This window comes from Lynx rufus, unplaced genomic scaffold (genome assembly GCF_022079265.1).
Source record: "Lynx rufus isolate CCGP_SWC_20201006 ecotype Redwood Valley unplaced genomic scaffold, mLynRuf1.p SCAF_16, whole genome shotgun sequence".
Classification (NCBI taxonomy): domain Eukaryota; kingdom Metazoa; phylum Chordata; class Mammalia; order Carnivora; family Felidae; genus Lynx; species Lynx rufus.
In genome coordinates this window covers 6,189,549-6,204,964 of record NW_025814830.1, presented here as the reverse complement: position 1 = coordinate 6,204,964, position 15,416 = coordinate 6,189,549, and positions in this window count along the sequence as shown.

The following is a 15,416-nucleotide window of genomic DNA, read 5'->3' as shown; positions in this document are numbered from 1 at the left end:
GGGGAGAGTGTCCCCTCTCCCCTGTTACCTTCTCAAGACCTCAGCGGTAGCACCAGCCCCAGTCCACACCTTGTGCTGGGCCATCAGGCTCCCCGAGCCCAGCGCTGCAGACCCCGGAGCTGGCCGTAGGCAGCAGCCAGAGGGCGCCCTGCTCTCTGACTTGGACCTTCTTGAGGACTGAACTGGCCAGGCAGTGGCCCCCGTGACCCTCTACGCGCTCACTGCTCCCCAGACCACTTACCCCGCCTGCCCGTGCACAGCGGCCTCAGGGCATCGTTCACCGCTTGGACAGAGCCCCGGCCTCTGCCAGTGGAAGCAGGTTCCGGGATTTGGGCTGCCCCGGGGCGGGGTCATCGGTCCCTGCAGAAAACAATTCCCGTCCGTTTTGTCCACCTCTTTCCACCTTCCGCGTCTGCACTTCCACCCCCGTCAGGGTGGCACCTGTCCGGTGGCCTCCTCGGGAATGCGCGGGCCGCGGCTCTGTCAACCCAAGGTACCGTGCTGAGGGTGTAGCCCCTGCAGGTCAGAACCGGGGGAGGGCGGCTGTGTGCCCGGACCAAGAGCGTGGGACTCCCCTCCACTTGCGCACGCCCCCTCCCTCTTCACAGGATCTGGCCTACGTTCCCTTTAAAACAAGGGAACGCTGGAAGAAAAACGGAAAACCCCTCCGATAACTCACAAAAGAAAAAGGAAGAAAATCCAGACCTCAAGACTGAGCTCTCCTCCCACCTCTCGGAGAGGCAAACGGGGGGCGGGTGGCCCTTGCCTTGGTAAAAGCGAAACAGGGATGCCCAGGGGTGGCTGCCAGGAAAGCTGTTGGGGTCCCACTGACACCCTGTCAGCAGATCCCCTTTTCCCAAGAAGACAGTTTAAGCCCTTGGTGGGAGAGCTTGGGAGACCAGCCTGGATCCTGGTCTGCTTTGAAACACACTACAGTGCTGGGGAAACGCTATTCTGTGCGGGGGTGTGTGTGTGTGTGTGTGTGTGTGTGTGTGTGTGTGTGTGTCCGTCCGTCCGTCCCCGTGTCCCTGTTAGGGTGCAGCTGGGGGCGCTGGGGGCACCTGGGGCTTGGTTTAGTCCTCATCCCGGGCCACCGAACACCACCAACCCAGTGCTTAGGGCACTTCATGGGAAGTGGGTGACATACGGGGAAGTGTGGTCCGGGTTCCTGCACAGGGACTGAGGGCCTGGGGGAGCAGAAGTCACAGAAGCAGTCGGAGTCATGAGGAGGGTGCCGGGCCTGCCCGTCACTACAAGCCCCGTGGCTTTCCCCCGCCCTTCCTGGGAAATGGCCTCCTCCTCAGCCTCCATGCCCTTCCCGCCTTCCCGCCTTCCCACTGGGAACCCTTCGAGTGCCCACCCGTCTCTCCAGTGCAGCGGCCGTGCTAAGGCTGCTACAGATACTGGCTGCCCTCCGCTCCTCGTGGCTGGGCCGTGGCCTCTGCAGCGGGGGAGCCTGGCACAAAGGCGCCCCGGGCCCAGGTCGTGGGGTTCGGGGCCCTGCGTGCCACACAGCCTCCGGGCCTCTCTGCACTTTAAGAAGCAACGCCTGGGGTGGGTTCCCCGATGCCCTGGGTCCCCTCAGCCGGCGGCCCGACAAAAAGCTGCCTCGGTCTGGCCCCAAAAACTTCCTGTTGGCCGTGGGGGGGGGGGGGGCCTGTGCTCGCCGACTGCTCCCTCTGGATAAGCGGGACACCTTACTGTTCAGAGTTCTCGTACGGCAACATAAGGTGCTTGGAAAACACTACCCCGCAAGTTTTACCACCTCTTTTTAACACTAGTCAAAAAGAAACGCAAGGTACATGAATGTTTTACATAAATGCTGGGTGAGGAGGGCTCTCTTTCCTGGCCGATCTGCATCTGAGGCTTTAGGCCCAGGTTGGCTTGTGGGTGACTGTGGTGGCAGACCCGTGGCTCTGGCTCTCCAGCTCCCTCCGCTCTAAGTCCCGGGCAGGCGAGGAAATGACTCCACAGAATTAATCTCGGCCTTTTTCTAGATCGTGCCCACCTGTCCACGCCCCCCCCCACCCCACCCCCGCCCCAAGGTAGCCCTTCAAGGTATTGGGTGTGCGTGGCCTGGGACCACCTTCCCTCCTGTGGACGGGGACAAAAGTAGCCTGATCCCCACCCACTGCCTGTTTCCTCGGCCGCCCACTTTGTGCTGGTGCACCAGGCCGGGTGCCCCACGCCACCACCTGCCACCTCGGCTGTGCACGGGGGACTCCACAAGCCCCCAAGTTCCCCTCATTCTTGAGACTAACGGATGTGTAGATGGTGACTTTTCTGGGGGGGGTGGGGGGCGCGCTGGGAGGAGGAATACTTGCTTTGTGCTCTTGCCCTCCCCCTCCCCCTCCCCTTCCCCAAGAGTAGCAGGAGCCCGCCTTCCCCAGGGCAGCCTCTGGGCCGACGGTGCCCCCTGGCAGCCAGCTCAGGGAGCCCCTTCGTGTGCCTGCCCTGTGCCCTGCCGGGGCTTTAAAGGGTGTGGGGGGCGGAGCTGGTGGCCCATGCCCCACAAGAGCCACAGTGCACAGGAAGTGCCAGGGACCGAGCTTCCAGTTTTCTGCTGCTCCAGACTCGGACTAGGGGGTGTTAGTCTTGTCACTCTGGGTTGGCGTTGCCACTAGTGGTAGTTCTGGGCCCTGGGCTTCCCCCTCCGGTCGGGAGTGAGCGCCCATACCAAATGGGCACTTGGGTAAGACCCAGAAGGGCAAGTCTGGGCCCATGTCAGGCCGTGCTGCTTTAGATGGGTCGCTCCCCACCCCTCCGGTGCATGCGGCGCGGTCAGCTCTGAAGTGTTTTCACAAACGATTCTCGTGCGAGGTGCACCACGGCTCTGGAACCGAAGGCAGGACGGGCATTAGTGAGCCTTGGCCAAAATGGCTGAGCAGGTCAGCAGAGGTATGGGACTTGCTTCCCGCCCCACAGCTAAATAGCAGTTTGCCTGGGAGCGCTCTGCCTGGCCCGCGTCTGACATCCACAAGAATGTGGTGGTGATATTCGGTGGAAATGAACAGCCCTTGGTTGTGAGCAGAAGGCTCCTTCTAGAAGGCCCTGACAACTGAGGAAGGGGTCGCGGCGTGGCTTGCGAATTCGCCCCGAATTCTTGGCTGTGTTGTGTTGGGGATCACACACGGCACATTTATTCCTGCTCTCTGTTGAGTCGTTCTTCCCGTCACTTGACGTGCTGGAGTGCTGAGAGATACTCCGTACGGTTTCCTGTGTCTACACCTACCGCCACCCTGCTCTTCCTGCTGCCGGGTGTGATCCTTCCCGCCGAGCGTGTTGGTCTTTGCCAGGTGGGCAGAGGGGGCCGTCCTGGGAGCAGCGCGCCTCCGCCCCGGGCCCCTGGTCTCGGGAGGGAGGCCTGGAGGGCGTTCCAGCCTCGGCCCCGAAACTTGAAAACCACACTGGGTAGAAGCCCTCTCCCTCTGTGCCCCCTCCCGCTCCTGCGAGGACAGCCACACTGCCTTGGGGTTCCCGAGAAAGGAGTGGACGCTGGCTCGCTGCCGCCCGCCGAGGGCTCTGCCCACCGTTGCTTCTCCAAGAGAAGGACGCCCCAGGGACCTGGGCGGCTTTCTGGGGGCCGGGCTCCACATTCCTGTGCGGTGGGCACGGTGCGCCCTGGGGGCCGGGACAGCGGGCGCTGCACTCGCTCCCGGGCCCTGCCGACTCGGCGGACGGTGGACGAGGAGCCGCCCGCCTGTTGCTTGGCAGGTTCAAGCCACTCGTTTGCGCTTAGGTGAAAGGACCGACCGAGTCGAGTCCGGGACCGCTGGCCCCGGAGAGGGGGCGGCATGGGGGGAGGGCCGCCGGCCCCCGAGTCGGGAGCCGGGAGCCACGTCCGCCCGCCACCCTGGGCCGGCGCCCGCGGCAGTGATGTTCCACTTTCATGTAGTCAAGACAGGGCGTAAGTTATTGTTTGCATAAAAAAGAATCCTGTTCCCTGTGTACATTTAAAAAAAAAAAAAAAGGCAATGTCTCTGAATTGTATGGGAATAAAACTTGTTTGAAAATTTGGAATAGTGCTGCTGCCAGCTTATTTTTCTGGTACTTGTATTTTCACATGTTAAATGATCTTTATATATGTTGAATTAACAAATATTTTGAGTTTCCTGAGGGAAAAAAAGCATATTAATGGTATTGAAATGTGTTAGTAGTCTGGCCGTGTGCCCAAATTTCTGTTTTGCAGCAAAAGTGGAGAACTGTATGTAAAGAAAGTATAACAATTATTTCTTTGTATTTTAGGGGCTTTAACCAGGACATCATCCTCTAGTTGGTGTTAGGAATGTTTGCTTAATTTCCAGACCCCCTTTTTTTTTTTAAAACACGTTGTGGGTTTTTGAGGCTCCAACCCGATTAGTGCATGGTCAGCCGTCAATCAAGGCTGAAGCATCTCTGACTGAGGTGGTTTTGTTTGGTTTTGTTTTTTAAAATCATGTATTTGCTACAAAGTAATGTATTCGTCTCAATGGGAATGGTGTAAAAACTGAAAAGGCCTTATGTGATATGTATCATAGTTAATAAATCAATCTTGTAAAAAACCAAACCTGAGAGACATGAAGGCGGCCCCTCCTGCCGGGCCCAGAGCACCTCCCCCCCTCCCCCTGCAGGGCACAAGGATCCCTGAGCACCCCCCTCCCCCCCCCCACAGGGCACAAGGGTCCCAGATTACCTTCCCCCACTCCCCTGCAGGGCACAAGGGTCCCAGAGCACCTCCCCCCCACACAAGGCACAAGGGTGTCTGAGCACCTCCCCCTCCCCCCACAGGGCACAAGGATCCCTGAGCACCTCCCCCCCACACAAGGCACAAGGGTCTCTGAGCACCTCCCCCTCCCCCCCCCCCACAGGGGACAAGGGTCCCAGATTACCTTCCCCCACTCCCCTGCAGGGCACAAGGGTCCCTGAGCACCTCCCCCCCCCACAGGGCACAAGGGTGTCTGAGCACCTCCCCCTCCCCCCACAGGGCACAAGAGTCCCAGATTACCTTCCCCCACTCCCCTGCAGGGCACAAGGGTCCCTGAGCACCTCCCCCCCCCACAGGGCACAAGGGTGTCTGAGCACCTCCCCCTCCCCCCACAGGGCACAAGGGTCCCAGATTACCTTCCCCCACTCCCCTGCAGGGCACAAGGGTCCCTGAGCACCTCCCCCCCCCACAGGGCACAAGGGTGTCTGAGCACCTCCCCCTCCCCCCACAGGGCACAAGGGTCCCAGATTACCTTCCCCCACTCCCCTGCAGGGCACAAGGGTCCCAGAGCACCTCCCCCCCACACAAGGCACAAGGGTCTCTGAGCACCTCCCCCTCCCCCCCCCCACGGGGGACAAGGGTCCCAGAGCACCCCCAGGAGAAGACCTTCTTGCTGGGGGTGCTGCTGGGAGTTGATTCTGGGCAGCCCTGCAGTGTTAGCCTCTGTTAAGTGCCCATGTTCTGGACAGTGCTCCTCCCACAGGAGCCTCAGTCACCCAGATCTGGCTACTCTGCCCCCTCCCCTTCTAGGCTCTCTAGGTCCACTCGCAGCCATGACCTTCCTGTCCCTACTGCCTCCGTTCCAGCACAGGCCCAAAGTCCAGCTCACCTGGCCTGACGACAACCCCAAGCCCTAAGTGGCCTCCCTGCCCTCAGTTTTGCCCCTTCTAATCCTTCATTCCCCAAAGTTAATCCAGAAGGAGACCTATGGCAGGAGTGGAAAACAGTCCCCATACGAGCCCCCTCCCCTTCCTGTGCCTGCGGTAGATGTGGCTTGTTGACCACGGCACCCACGGAGCTCGAGCCCAGCAGGCCTTGAGAGGCAGCCGCTGGCGATCAACAGAGCTGGCACTGGAGAGGCCAGCTGCTCGCACGGGCTTCTGGCCGGGCTGTCACTCAGATGCTGTGACATCCATGCTGGAGCCCCTCGCACTGGATTCAGCCTGCCTCTCCCACACTCCTCCCAGCAGCTCCCCGGCATCAGTCAAAATCACGCACGTCCCCGAATGTTGTGGCTGCTTCCCGCACCCAGGTCTTTGCCTGGAACTCCTTCTGTCCACGTGCCCCCACACCTCAGCTATATCCTCACCTGACCCCCTCAAAGCCAGTCGCGGTCTAGAAATGCTTCCCTGGCGATTTCACACAGTGACTCTCCCAACGGCTGTTATTTGCCTGCTCTGGGGACTTCTGTAACTCCCCGTAAATGCCTGAGCATTTGTCCTCGTTTAAAACAAAATTCTCTACAGTATACAGTTGGTATTCAATGGTGCGCTGGCATAAACCTGCCTATAGCTCTCCACGTTCAGGTTGTGTGTACCTATATACTTGCACCTCTCAGCTGCCACCCACCCGACTGGAGGGCTTTGGGGAGCAGGGCCTGTGACTCCCCCCCCCCGACATGTCCTCACGAGCTGCCACGAACACGGTGATCCCTTTGGAGATGGCAGTGGTCTCAACCTCGCCCTTGACTTGATTCTCCATCTATAAGCCGACCTCTCCCATGTGACTCTCCAGCTCTGCTCCCAGCACCGCACTCACCCACCTGCCCGTGACACGGTACTTGGTGACTCCACTGTGACACACCCACAGCCAAACCCCTGACCCTTTCTCCTAAGCTGTCCATCTCCTACAAGCCAGATATCCTGGAGGCCTCTGCGTGTCCTTCTCCCTTTCCCGTCGACCCCGGACCACCTCCACGGTCCGTTGTACCTTCCACATAGCTGTCCGGTCTGGCCACTTTCCTCCACGTCCCCTGCCACCGTCCTGTTTCAATCTCACCTAGGTGTCTGTCCCGGCCCCTTCCCTGGCCTTCCAACGTCCCATCCCACCCCCTCCCTTCCACCTCCTCAGGCAGCCAGAGGGAGCTTTCCAAAACAGATCTGGCCCTGCTACTCCTCCCTCAACCCCTTCCAGGGCTCCCCAGATCCCTTAGAGGAGAGCCCCAGCATTTCAGCCTGCCCACCTCTGGGGGGACCTTCCCTTCCCCCTGCGTTCCAGCCTTCAGACTCCCAGGGGACCCGCCCCCCTCCGGCCGTCTGCAGGGCTGCTCCCTCCCGGAACACTGTCCTCCCCTCCTGGCCACCCCTCCTCGCTAACACCCTCCTCCTCAACCACCGACTTGCTCAACAAAGCCCTCTGCGACCCCAGACCAGGACGGACCCATTTGCTTTCAAGGAAAGACAAGCTCTCGTCTTTAAGAGCATTCTTCTCAGTTTGTTACTCATTCAAATTGTTATTTGCCACTTAACACGCTCTTCCTGAGCATCTACTCTGTCGGTACCAGCCCCCCCCCCCCCCGAGACACAACTGGGAACGGCCATCTAGTGAAACCCACAGTAAACAGGCAAAGAAATGAATGTGTGCCATAATGTCAATCAAGCACAGATAAGGAGCTGAGGATGTGGATTTGGGGCCGCAGGGATGCTTTTGAGGGTGGTCAGGAAGGAAGACCTCTTGGAGGAGGTGACGTTGCAGCAGAGTGAGTGAGTGAGGCACTCGCCTCGGGTACAAAAGGGATACAAAGACTCCGAGATCAAGATTAAAAAAAAAAAAATGTACCCAGGCGGTGTCTTGTTTTGTTTTTTTTTTTTAAGTGCAAAAAAAAAAAAATCGGTGTTCACAATTTTAGATCAAACCGGATCGATAACGGTGTTGAACCATACCGAATGAAGCCTGAGGCCAGCGGAGAAATCCTAAGACGGCCTGGGGTCGGCAGGGAAATGGTGGTGGGTAGACAGGAGCGGGGACGGCCAAGTGGAGAGAGAAGGCCGAACCGGACGACTCCAGGGCTGACACTGATTACCCTCCGTGCCACCTCCACCCCCACTACCCTGCGACACCCAGCAGCCGGAGTCTGTTCCCCAAAAAGCACATCCTAGGCGCTCCCGGGCGCCCGCCGGCGAGTGCGGCGATGCTCCCCGCGGCCACCAGGGGTCAGCAGAGCGCCGCCTGCCCAGCCCCGGCCTAGCAGGACCGCGTGGGAAGCCGGGTTGGTGGCGATCTAAGGAAAGGGAGTCGAGGATTACGGGGACCAGTGGGGACCGGGGCGGGGGCGGGTTCTGAGAAATGGGGCTGGCAGCGGCCCAAGAGCAGACTGAGAAGCACGGGGACGAGCTACTGCTCCTGTTGTTTCTTCCACCCAGCCATCCATTTCTTCCTTCAGTCGCAGCCAGGCCACACGGGGCTACAAGCTCGTCCCCAGGGCGCTGCCGCGTGGTGAGGGCTGGGTTGGATTTGCGGGAGTTCGGGGGAAGGAGAAGAAAGTGGGGACTGGAGAGATCGCTCCATCCCGCCCTCCCCCGCCCCCCCCCCATGGGATTACAGAGCACACAGTGGATGTAAATGTTAGCAAGGCGAAGAATCCTAACAAAAGCTAATGGTTTGGGGACACTTACAAGGTATCAGGCCTTGAGTCTTTTTTTTTTTTTTTTTTTACTCTATCAACTCAGTTTTCACACAAACTCCAGGACGTTGTCATTATGCCCATTTTCCAGATGAGGAAACCGAGGCACAAAAGGGCCAAGTGATTTGTCTGACGTCTCAAGCGAGTGAGAGGGAGCCAAGGTTTGAAGAAGCCCGGCCATCTGACTTCCAAGTGACCAGGCTGGCTGTCGGCACAGGGCCCAGCGCGGGGCTTGATCCCACGGAACTGTGAGATCGTGACCTGAGCAGAAACCAAGAGTCAGACGCTTCACTGACTGAGCCGCCCTGGCGTCCCTCCTCCTCTGTCTCTTACGAGGACACTGGTCACTGAGGTTAGGGCCCACCCAGACGATCCAGGATGATCTCCCCTCGAGATCCTTAATTTAATTACATCTGCAAAGACCCTTTTGCCAATAAGGGCAAATAAGATCACTTTTGTAAAGTTTCCAGGGTTAGGATGTGGACATATCTTTCTGGGGGGAGGGGGGCCACGACTCAACCCCCCTTCAACTCTTCTCCATATTATTATTATTATTATTATTGCTGGCGCTGGTATAATTCTTACTACCTCGAAGGGCAGTTCAGTTCGGGGCTGGAACCAAGTGAGAGACCCCGATGTGGAAAAGTCCTCAGAACACAGAAGGCAGTGACAGTGAGGGGCGGGCGCCTAATAATTGCAGAAGGCATCTTATCGTGGCCCCACCCCCCCCTGCTGCCTCCCCAGCGAGTGCGCAGGCTCTTGTCCCCTCTTGGGGCGGGGGGAATCTGCAGCGTCGTGGAGAGAAAAGCCCTCCCTCTCTGGAAGGAGCGCCCTTGGACCGGAGGAGGCATCCCCACTGGCCGGTGGCCTTGCCTAGTGTCCCTCAGGGGCAGAGGACGAGCCCAGCGCGCTGCTGACTGTCCCTCTGTGCGCCCTGCTGTGACAAGCCTCCGGCTCTGTTCCATCGAGGTTCGTTTTCTTTCTGCACCTGTGGACAGGTGGCAGGTGGCAGGGTAACCCTCGCCATCCTCTTTGAGATTAGAGTTCCTCCCTGACACATTGGGTGGCCTGAAGGAGACAACATGGGGCCGGGAGATGGGAGCCACAGCGGGGTGAGGCAGAAAGCATCCGGGAGGACAGTCAAGTGTCAAGCTGGGTGATATTTAGATGTGGGGCCATTTATGGAGTTGGTGGGGGGGGGTTTTCTCTCACCCCCAACTTCTTCTTGCTAATAATTGTCAGTACTTGACCAGCCGACGTGACATCGTGTGTATGCGCGTGCGCCCGCACCCTCTAGTCTGTCCTCTAGCGCTTAGCTCCATCTGACACAGGATTTTCTTGTTTTGTCTGTTGTCCGACACCCCCACTAAGACGGGCGCTCAGGTGACAGGAACCTCTGCCTGTCCCTTCCCTGCTGGATCCCTAGAGCATCTGGTATACAGTCGGTACTCAATAAATGTTTCTGGCTAGACGGACCAAAAACGAAAGCGTGACAACTCTGGGGCCAAACTGCGCTGCCCAGGTGTCATCCATGGATGACCCCTCGTCATCCATTTAATGGGCTTTATAATATATATATTTTAATATTTATTCATGTTTGAGAGAGAGCGGGGGGAGGGGGGAGACACAGAATCCCAAACAGGCTCCAGAATCTGAGCTGTCAGCACAGAGCCCAACTCGGGGCTCGAACCCACGAACGGTGAGATCATGACCTGAGCCGAAGTCGGACGCTTAACCGACTGAGCCAGCCAGGCGCCCCTAAAATATTTTCACTCTTAGAACTGAACACGACATCATCCTCTCAAGGAGAGCGTTCCTGGGGTGCTGCACCCCACTAGCACCCCAGGGCCAGGGCAGACATCTCCCTGATGACCTAGGTCTCCCAATCCTTGGCCTTGGACAAGGCCTGGCTCTAAGGCCCCTCTGGGTACATGTTGGCGCACTGAGGCCCCAATGCAGAAGGGAGGCAGATCAGACAGGAAGTAGGACTTCCTGAGAAGTGAAGGGAGGGGGGGGTGTCTCCAGAAAAAGACGGCCCCGGGGGGTGGAGGGGGGTTTCATCCGCTGCTGGGACGTTGCCCCCTCGCGAGCTCGGACCCAGCACCTGCTCCTCTGGCCGCCCCTGCCCCCCATCTCATTCAGGGCGGCCCTGCCTCCCGGCCTCTCCTGCCCACACCCCTGCATCCGCATGGCTCCTCCCCCCTCGCACCGGGTCTCCGGCAGGACCCGCTGTCACCTCCTGTCTGGACTTTTCCAGTCTCTTCCTCAGCTGCCCACCCCCCCCCCCCCGCTTCTGCTCTCGCTCATGACATTTCTTTTCCCACTCAGCAGCCAAGATGTCTTTAGAAATGAGGAATTCGACCAGGCCCTGCCCCTGCCCCACACCCCCCCCATCACTTCTCATCTCCGTGGAGCCAACACCAAACCCCTCCCCCAAAGCCCCTGCCCATTGACTCCCCCCCACCCCTCCCCTTGTGCCTGCCTCCCCCCCAGTCCCGCAGGGACCTTCTCTGTCTGGGTCACCGACGTCTCCCAGCCCTTAGCACATACTAGGTACTCCCCCATTTTTTAGGATCGAGCAGTTTGTTCATGTTTGTTCATATGTTCTCATTAAATGCATACGTGGTCCAAAAAAGTAATTAAAATAATCCCGAAGGCTGTACGAGGCAGAATAAATCTCCCCTTGCCGACCAGGTTGCCTGAAAAAAAGAACCCATTTCCTGAAATCTCACTAAATCTGAAGACGATCCACTTTTTTTTGTTTGTTTTTTTGGAAGTCCGTCCACACCCAAAGAAAGATGGCTTGTTACCTCTTTGCTTATTTATGTATTTATGAGACAGAGGGGGCGCACGTGTGCCAGGGGCAGAGAGAGAGAGAGAGAGAGAGCGCGAGAAAGGACTCGCCCAAAGCAGAGCCGGGCTCAGGCTCGCCTGACGTGGGGCGCGAACTCACGAACCACCGTGAGACCATGACCCGAGCGGGAAATCAAGAGTCAGTCGCTTCGCCAACTGAGCCGGCCCGGCGCCCCCCGCTTGACCCTGTTGAAATGGTTTTCAGCTCGCTGGCATTGTGGGACCAGCGCTTCCTATGTCTTATCGTAAATTACATCCTACAAACAAAAGATCCCACGAAACACCTCTGCCTGGTTGTTTGTAGGGATAATAACTAAGCGGTTATCGGGGGCCCACCCCCTGGTCCCCCGACCCTCCCCGGCCAACCACATCCTCTCCCTCTGGAGTCCTTGGAGACTCAACGACCCCATCACGTTCATCCTTCTCTCTCTCTCTCTCTCTCCCTAAGTTTGTGTGTGTATTTCTTTATTTAATTTTTTTTAATGTTTATTTTTGAGAGAGAGAGAGAGTCAGAGCACAAGCTGGGGAGGAGCAGGGGGGGGGGGGAGCCACAGATACCAAAGCAGGCTCCAGGCTCCGAGCTGTCGGCACAGGGCCCGACGCGGGACTCGAACTCACAAGCGGAGAGATCATGACCTGAGCAGAGGTCCGCCGCTTAACCGGCTGAGCCACCCAGGCACCCTGGAAGAATAAGGATGTTTAAGTAGAAGTCACTGGAACACACACACACACACACACACACACACCCCACTCTCAGTGTGCACCAAAATCCTTGTTCCTCTCCTTGATTTCCCCCCGGTGACAGGGAGCTCACTATCTACCAAGGGGACATGTTATTTTTCCCCATTTCTCCCTTCCCCCTCAGGCCCCAGGTGCTAACTGCTCCCTGCTCTGCCGGCCCTGGGTGCCGCACCAGCCCTCCTGGATGTCCCCAAACCTTGGTCAAGAGCCCTTGGCGAAAAGCTCAGTCCCCAGCTGGAGGGCCCCCGCCGGCTACACACCCCAGCCCAGCCCCTCTCGTGTTTCTTTGCACCCCTGGCTTCGGAGCTGCAGAAGAATGCGGGTAACCACAGGGCAGCCACCCATTTCACAGATGGGAAACTGAGACCCCTAGTGGTGTGCATACAAGTCTCCCGGCGACTCTGTGAGTAGTGTGGAGGTAAAGGATTTGGGGTACCTCCTTAGGAAAGACCAAAGAGCCTTATTTTTGCTTTAGCAGCCACACCAGACCGTAAAACTGAGAATCTTTTTTTTTTAAAGGCAACATTCATTTTTAAACAGCAGTAATAAATCTATTACAGGTTAACATTAATAACGGTTTTAAAATTTATGTTCCCATACAAAACATGTTAGCGAGAAGAATGTCATTATCTCACACTTTTGCAGGGTTCTGTAAAGTCCGGCATTTCGGAAGACAGCCGGACCCTCAACGCCGCTCCTGTGTGGAGCCTATTGCGATATCACACGCCATGCAGCTTCTGGAAAACTCCACCGGGCACCAGTGCCAGAACGAAGCGAAAAAGGCAGAAAAACATCTCGGTGTGCAAATCTGACCTAGAGAAGGTCTCAGGCACCAGTCGCCAGGTCACGCTTTGAGAACGTCCGGATGAACTTCTGTAACGCTTTCCGCCACGCTGTGAGGTGTGTACTAGATGGAAATTTACCTCGTTTTACAAAGAAAAAAACGGGGGCCCAGAGAGGTGAAGCTCCTTGCCCAGCGTCACACAGCAGTAAATGGCAGACCTGGGGTTTGAACCTGAGCAATCAGGCCCTTAACCTTGACAAGATCTGTGTGTACGTAATCATAGATCAATTGCATAGCATGAGTGCTCCTCTCAAGGCCTGTCATGGCACTTCCCCGGGCCACACAGCCAGGAAGTGGTGACAGTGGCGATCGGGAGATAGGAGCCACTGATCTGGGCTTGAATCCCTACCCTGACGCCCTATCAAGTCTCGCCGGGGATAACCAGGAAAATATTATTGGCTGAGAGACCAACATAATCAGGCTGTGTGGTCTCTCTCTGCCTCAGTTTCCTGAGCTGTAAAATGGGTTTAGCAATAGAGCCCCGCTCAGAACTTTCCTATGGAGAAAAGAATTAGCAGAACGTAAGTGATCCCTGACTGTTAATTGGTGATTGTGAACAGGTTGAAAAGTGTTCCCATCAGGGAGGCCTGGCTGGCTCAGTTGGTAAAGCATGTGATTCTTGATCGTGCGGTCGTCACCTTGGGCATAAAGCTTACTTTAAAAACAAAAACAGGGTTCCCACCAGCTAGTGCACAGGACTGTTCGGAGGTGTGTGCCTCAGTGTCTCCATCTGTCCAACAGAGACAGGCCCATGCTCTCTGTGAGGCCCTGCCTGCCTGGCTCTCCTAAGACTCCATTTGCATTGGTGGCCTTGGGGTCTCCTAGGAGCGGTTAAGCTCCCGGAGCCGCTCATGACAGGCCACTGAAGAGGCTTGGGAGGGACAGAGGTGGACAGGGCCTGGCTTGGACGCCTGGATCCCGGTTCTCCGTGGGAGGCGCTACAATCCGAGTTCTTATCTATGATCTGATAGGAAGCTCGGATGTTGGGGTTCCCCTCCCTGTGATAGGGGGAGGATGTCAGATCCCAGGATCCTGATTTCTGAAGTTCTGCGGATACCTGGGTCCCAGGGCGTGAGACAGCCTAGGTCCAGACGCCAAAGCCTGGCCTTATGAGATGGGGGGCCCTCGGAGGGCGGGGTCCTCTTCTTATGGGGAAGGGATACTAACATCCTGAAGTTCTCTCCTGGAAAAGGAGGGTCTCGAACACCTGGCTTCGCGTCCATGGCGCGGGTACTGAAGGTTAAGTCCTCCGTCTACAGGGGGCTTGGGTGCGCGGTACCCGCCGTGTCCCGAGGGGGCTGCTGGAGCACGGGGTTCTCTTGGACGACTAAGGTGCCAGCTCCTCCCGGTGGAGTCTGGAGACTCCGGGGTTCCCCTGTCGGGGCAGGGAAGCTCCGACTCCGAGGTTCCCATTCCGGTGGGAAGGGGGCCGGACCCCCGAAGCTGCCGTGGGGGGAGAGGACTCGGACGCCTGGGCAGCTCGGGAGTCCCTGGCTGGGAACCCCCTACCCCGGCAAAGGCCGGAGAGGCTGGCGTTGGGCGGGACCGAAGGGGCGGAGACTAGGTGGGCGGGGCTCCGCAGACGCCGCCCCCGCCTGCCAGCGCGGTCCGCGCGTCTCCAAGTCTGCGAGGCCGCGGTGGGCGCGGAGAACCGAGCGCCACCGCACGCGCGCCCCGCCGAGCCCGGCCTGCCCCGGGGTCTATGGGGCCGCCCCTCTGCGCCGCCCGGCCGGCCCCACGCCGCGCCCGGAGCCTGCCCTGCGGCCAGGTAAGGGGGCTGTGGGTCCTGCGGGTCGGGGACGCCTGGAGGCTGGCAGGAGGGGACAGGGAACTCCTGGGTCCTGCAGAAATAGGGGGGCCGGAACTCCAGCGTCCTGGGGGCTAGGGTGTCAGGACGCCCGTATCCTGAGGTCGGGGGAAGGGGCACACGGATGTTTGGGTCCTGGAGAAATAGGGGGCTGGGTACCTGGACACCAAGGTCTAGGGCATCTGGACACCTGGTTGGACAGGCTTGGGGGCGGCCTGGATCCTGGGGGCAGGGTGGGGGAGGGAATCCTCAATGCCTAGTCCCGGAGGAATGAAGACCTGAGTGAACACGTTCCTGGTTCTGGAGGATCTGGATCCCGGGACACCTGGGCCCCGAGTGTCGGGTCCATCCTGCGGGCGTCCTCTGGCTGACGCTCTGGCCACTGCGTCGGGGGCTGTGGCTCGCACGCCCGGGTCTTCGGAAAGGAAGTTGCGGTTGCGGAGATCTGGCTGCCCGGACACATGGCCCCACCCCTAGGGGCTGGGGGGTGGGGGGGGGTCCCTGGGCCGGGCATGGGGTGGGTGGGGTCCCTGCCCTCTCCCTCCCCCCCTTACCTCCTTAGCCCAGCCTGGGAAATGGGCGCCCCGCGGATGCGAGCGCTCGGACTCGTGGGATGGGCTAGGAGAGCGGATCCCCGGAACAGAGAGGGCTCTGGGGGCAGGAGCCGGGCGCGCCTGGGCCCCGGCGAGGCGCCTGCCCCCCGCCCGCCCGGCTTGGGCATGCTTGGCACGCAGCGCGCGGGCCGGTCGGATCCGTATGCGCGCCGCGTGCGCCTATTGGTATGCGGGAGCCGGCCCGGCGCGGG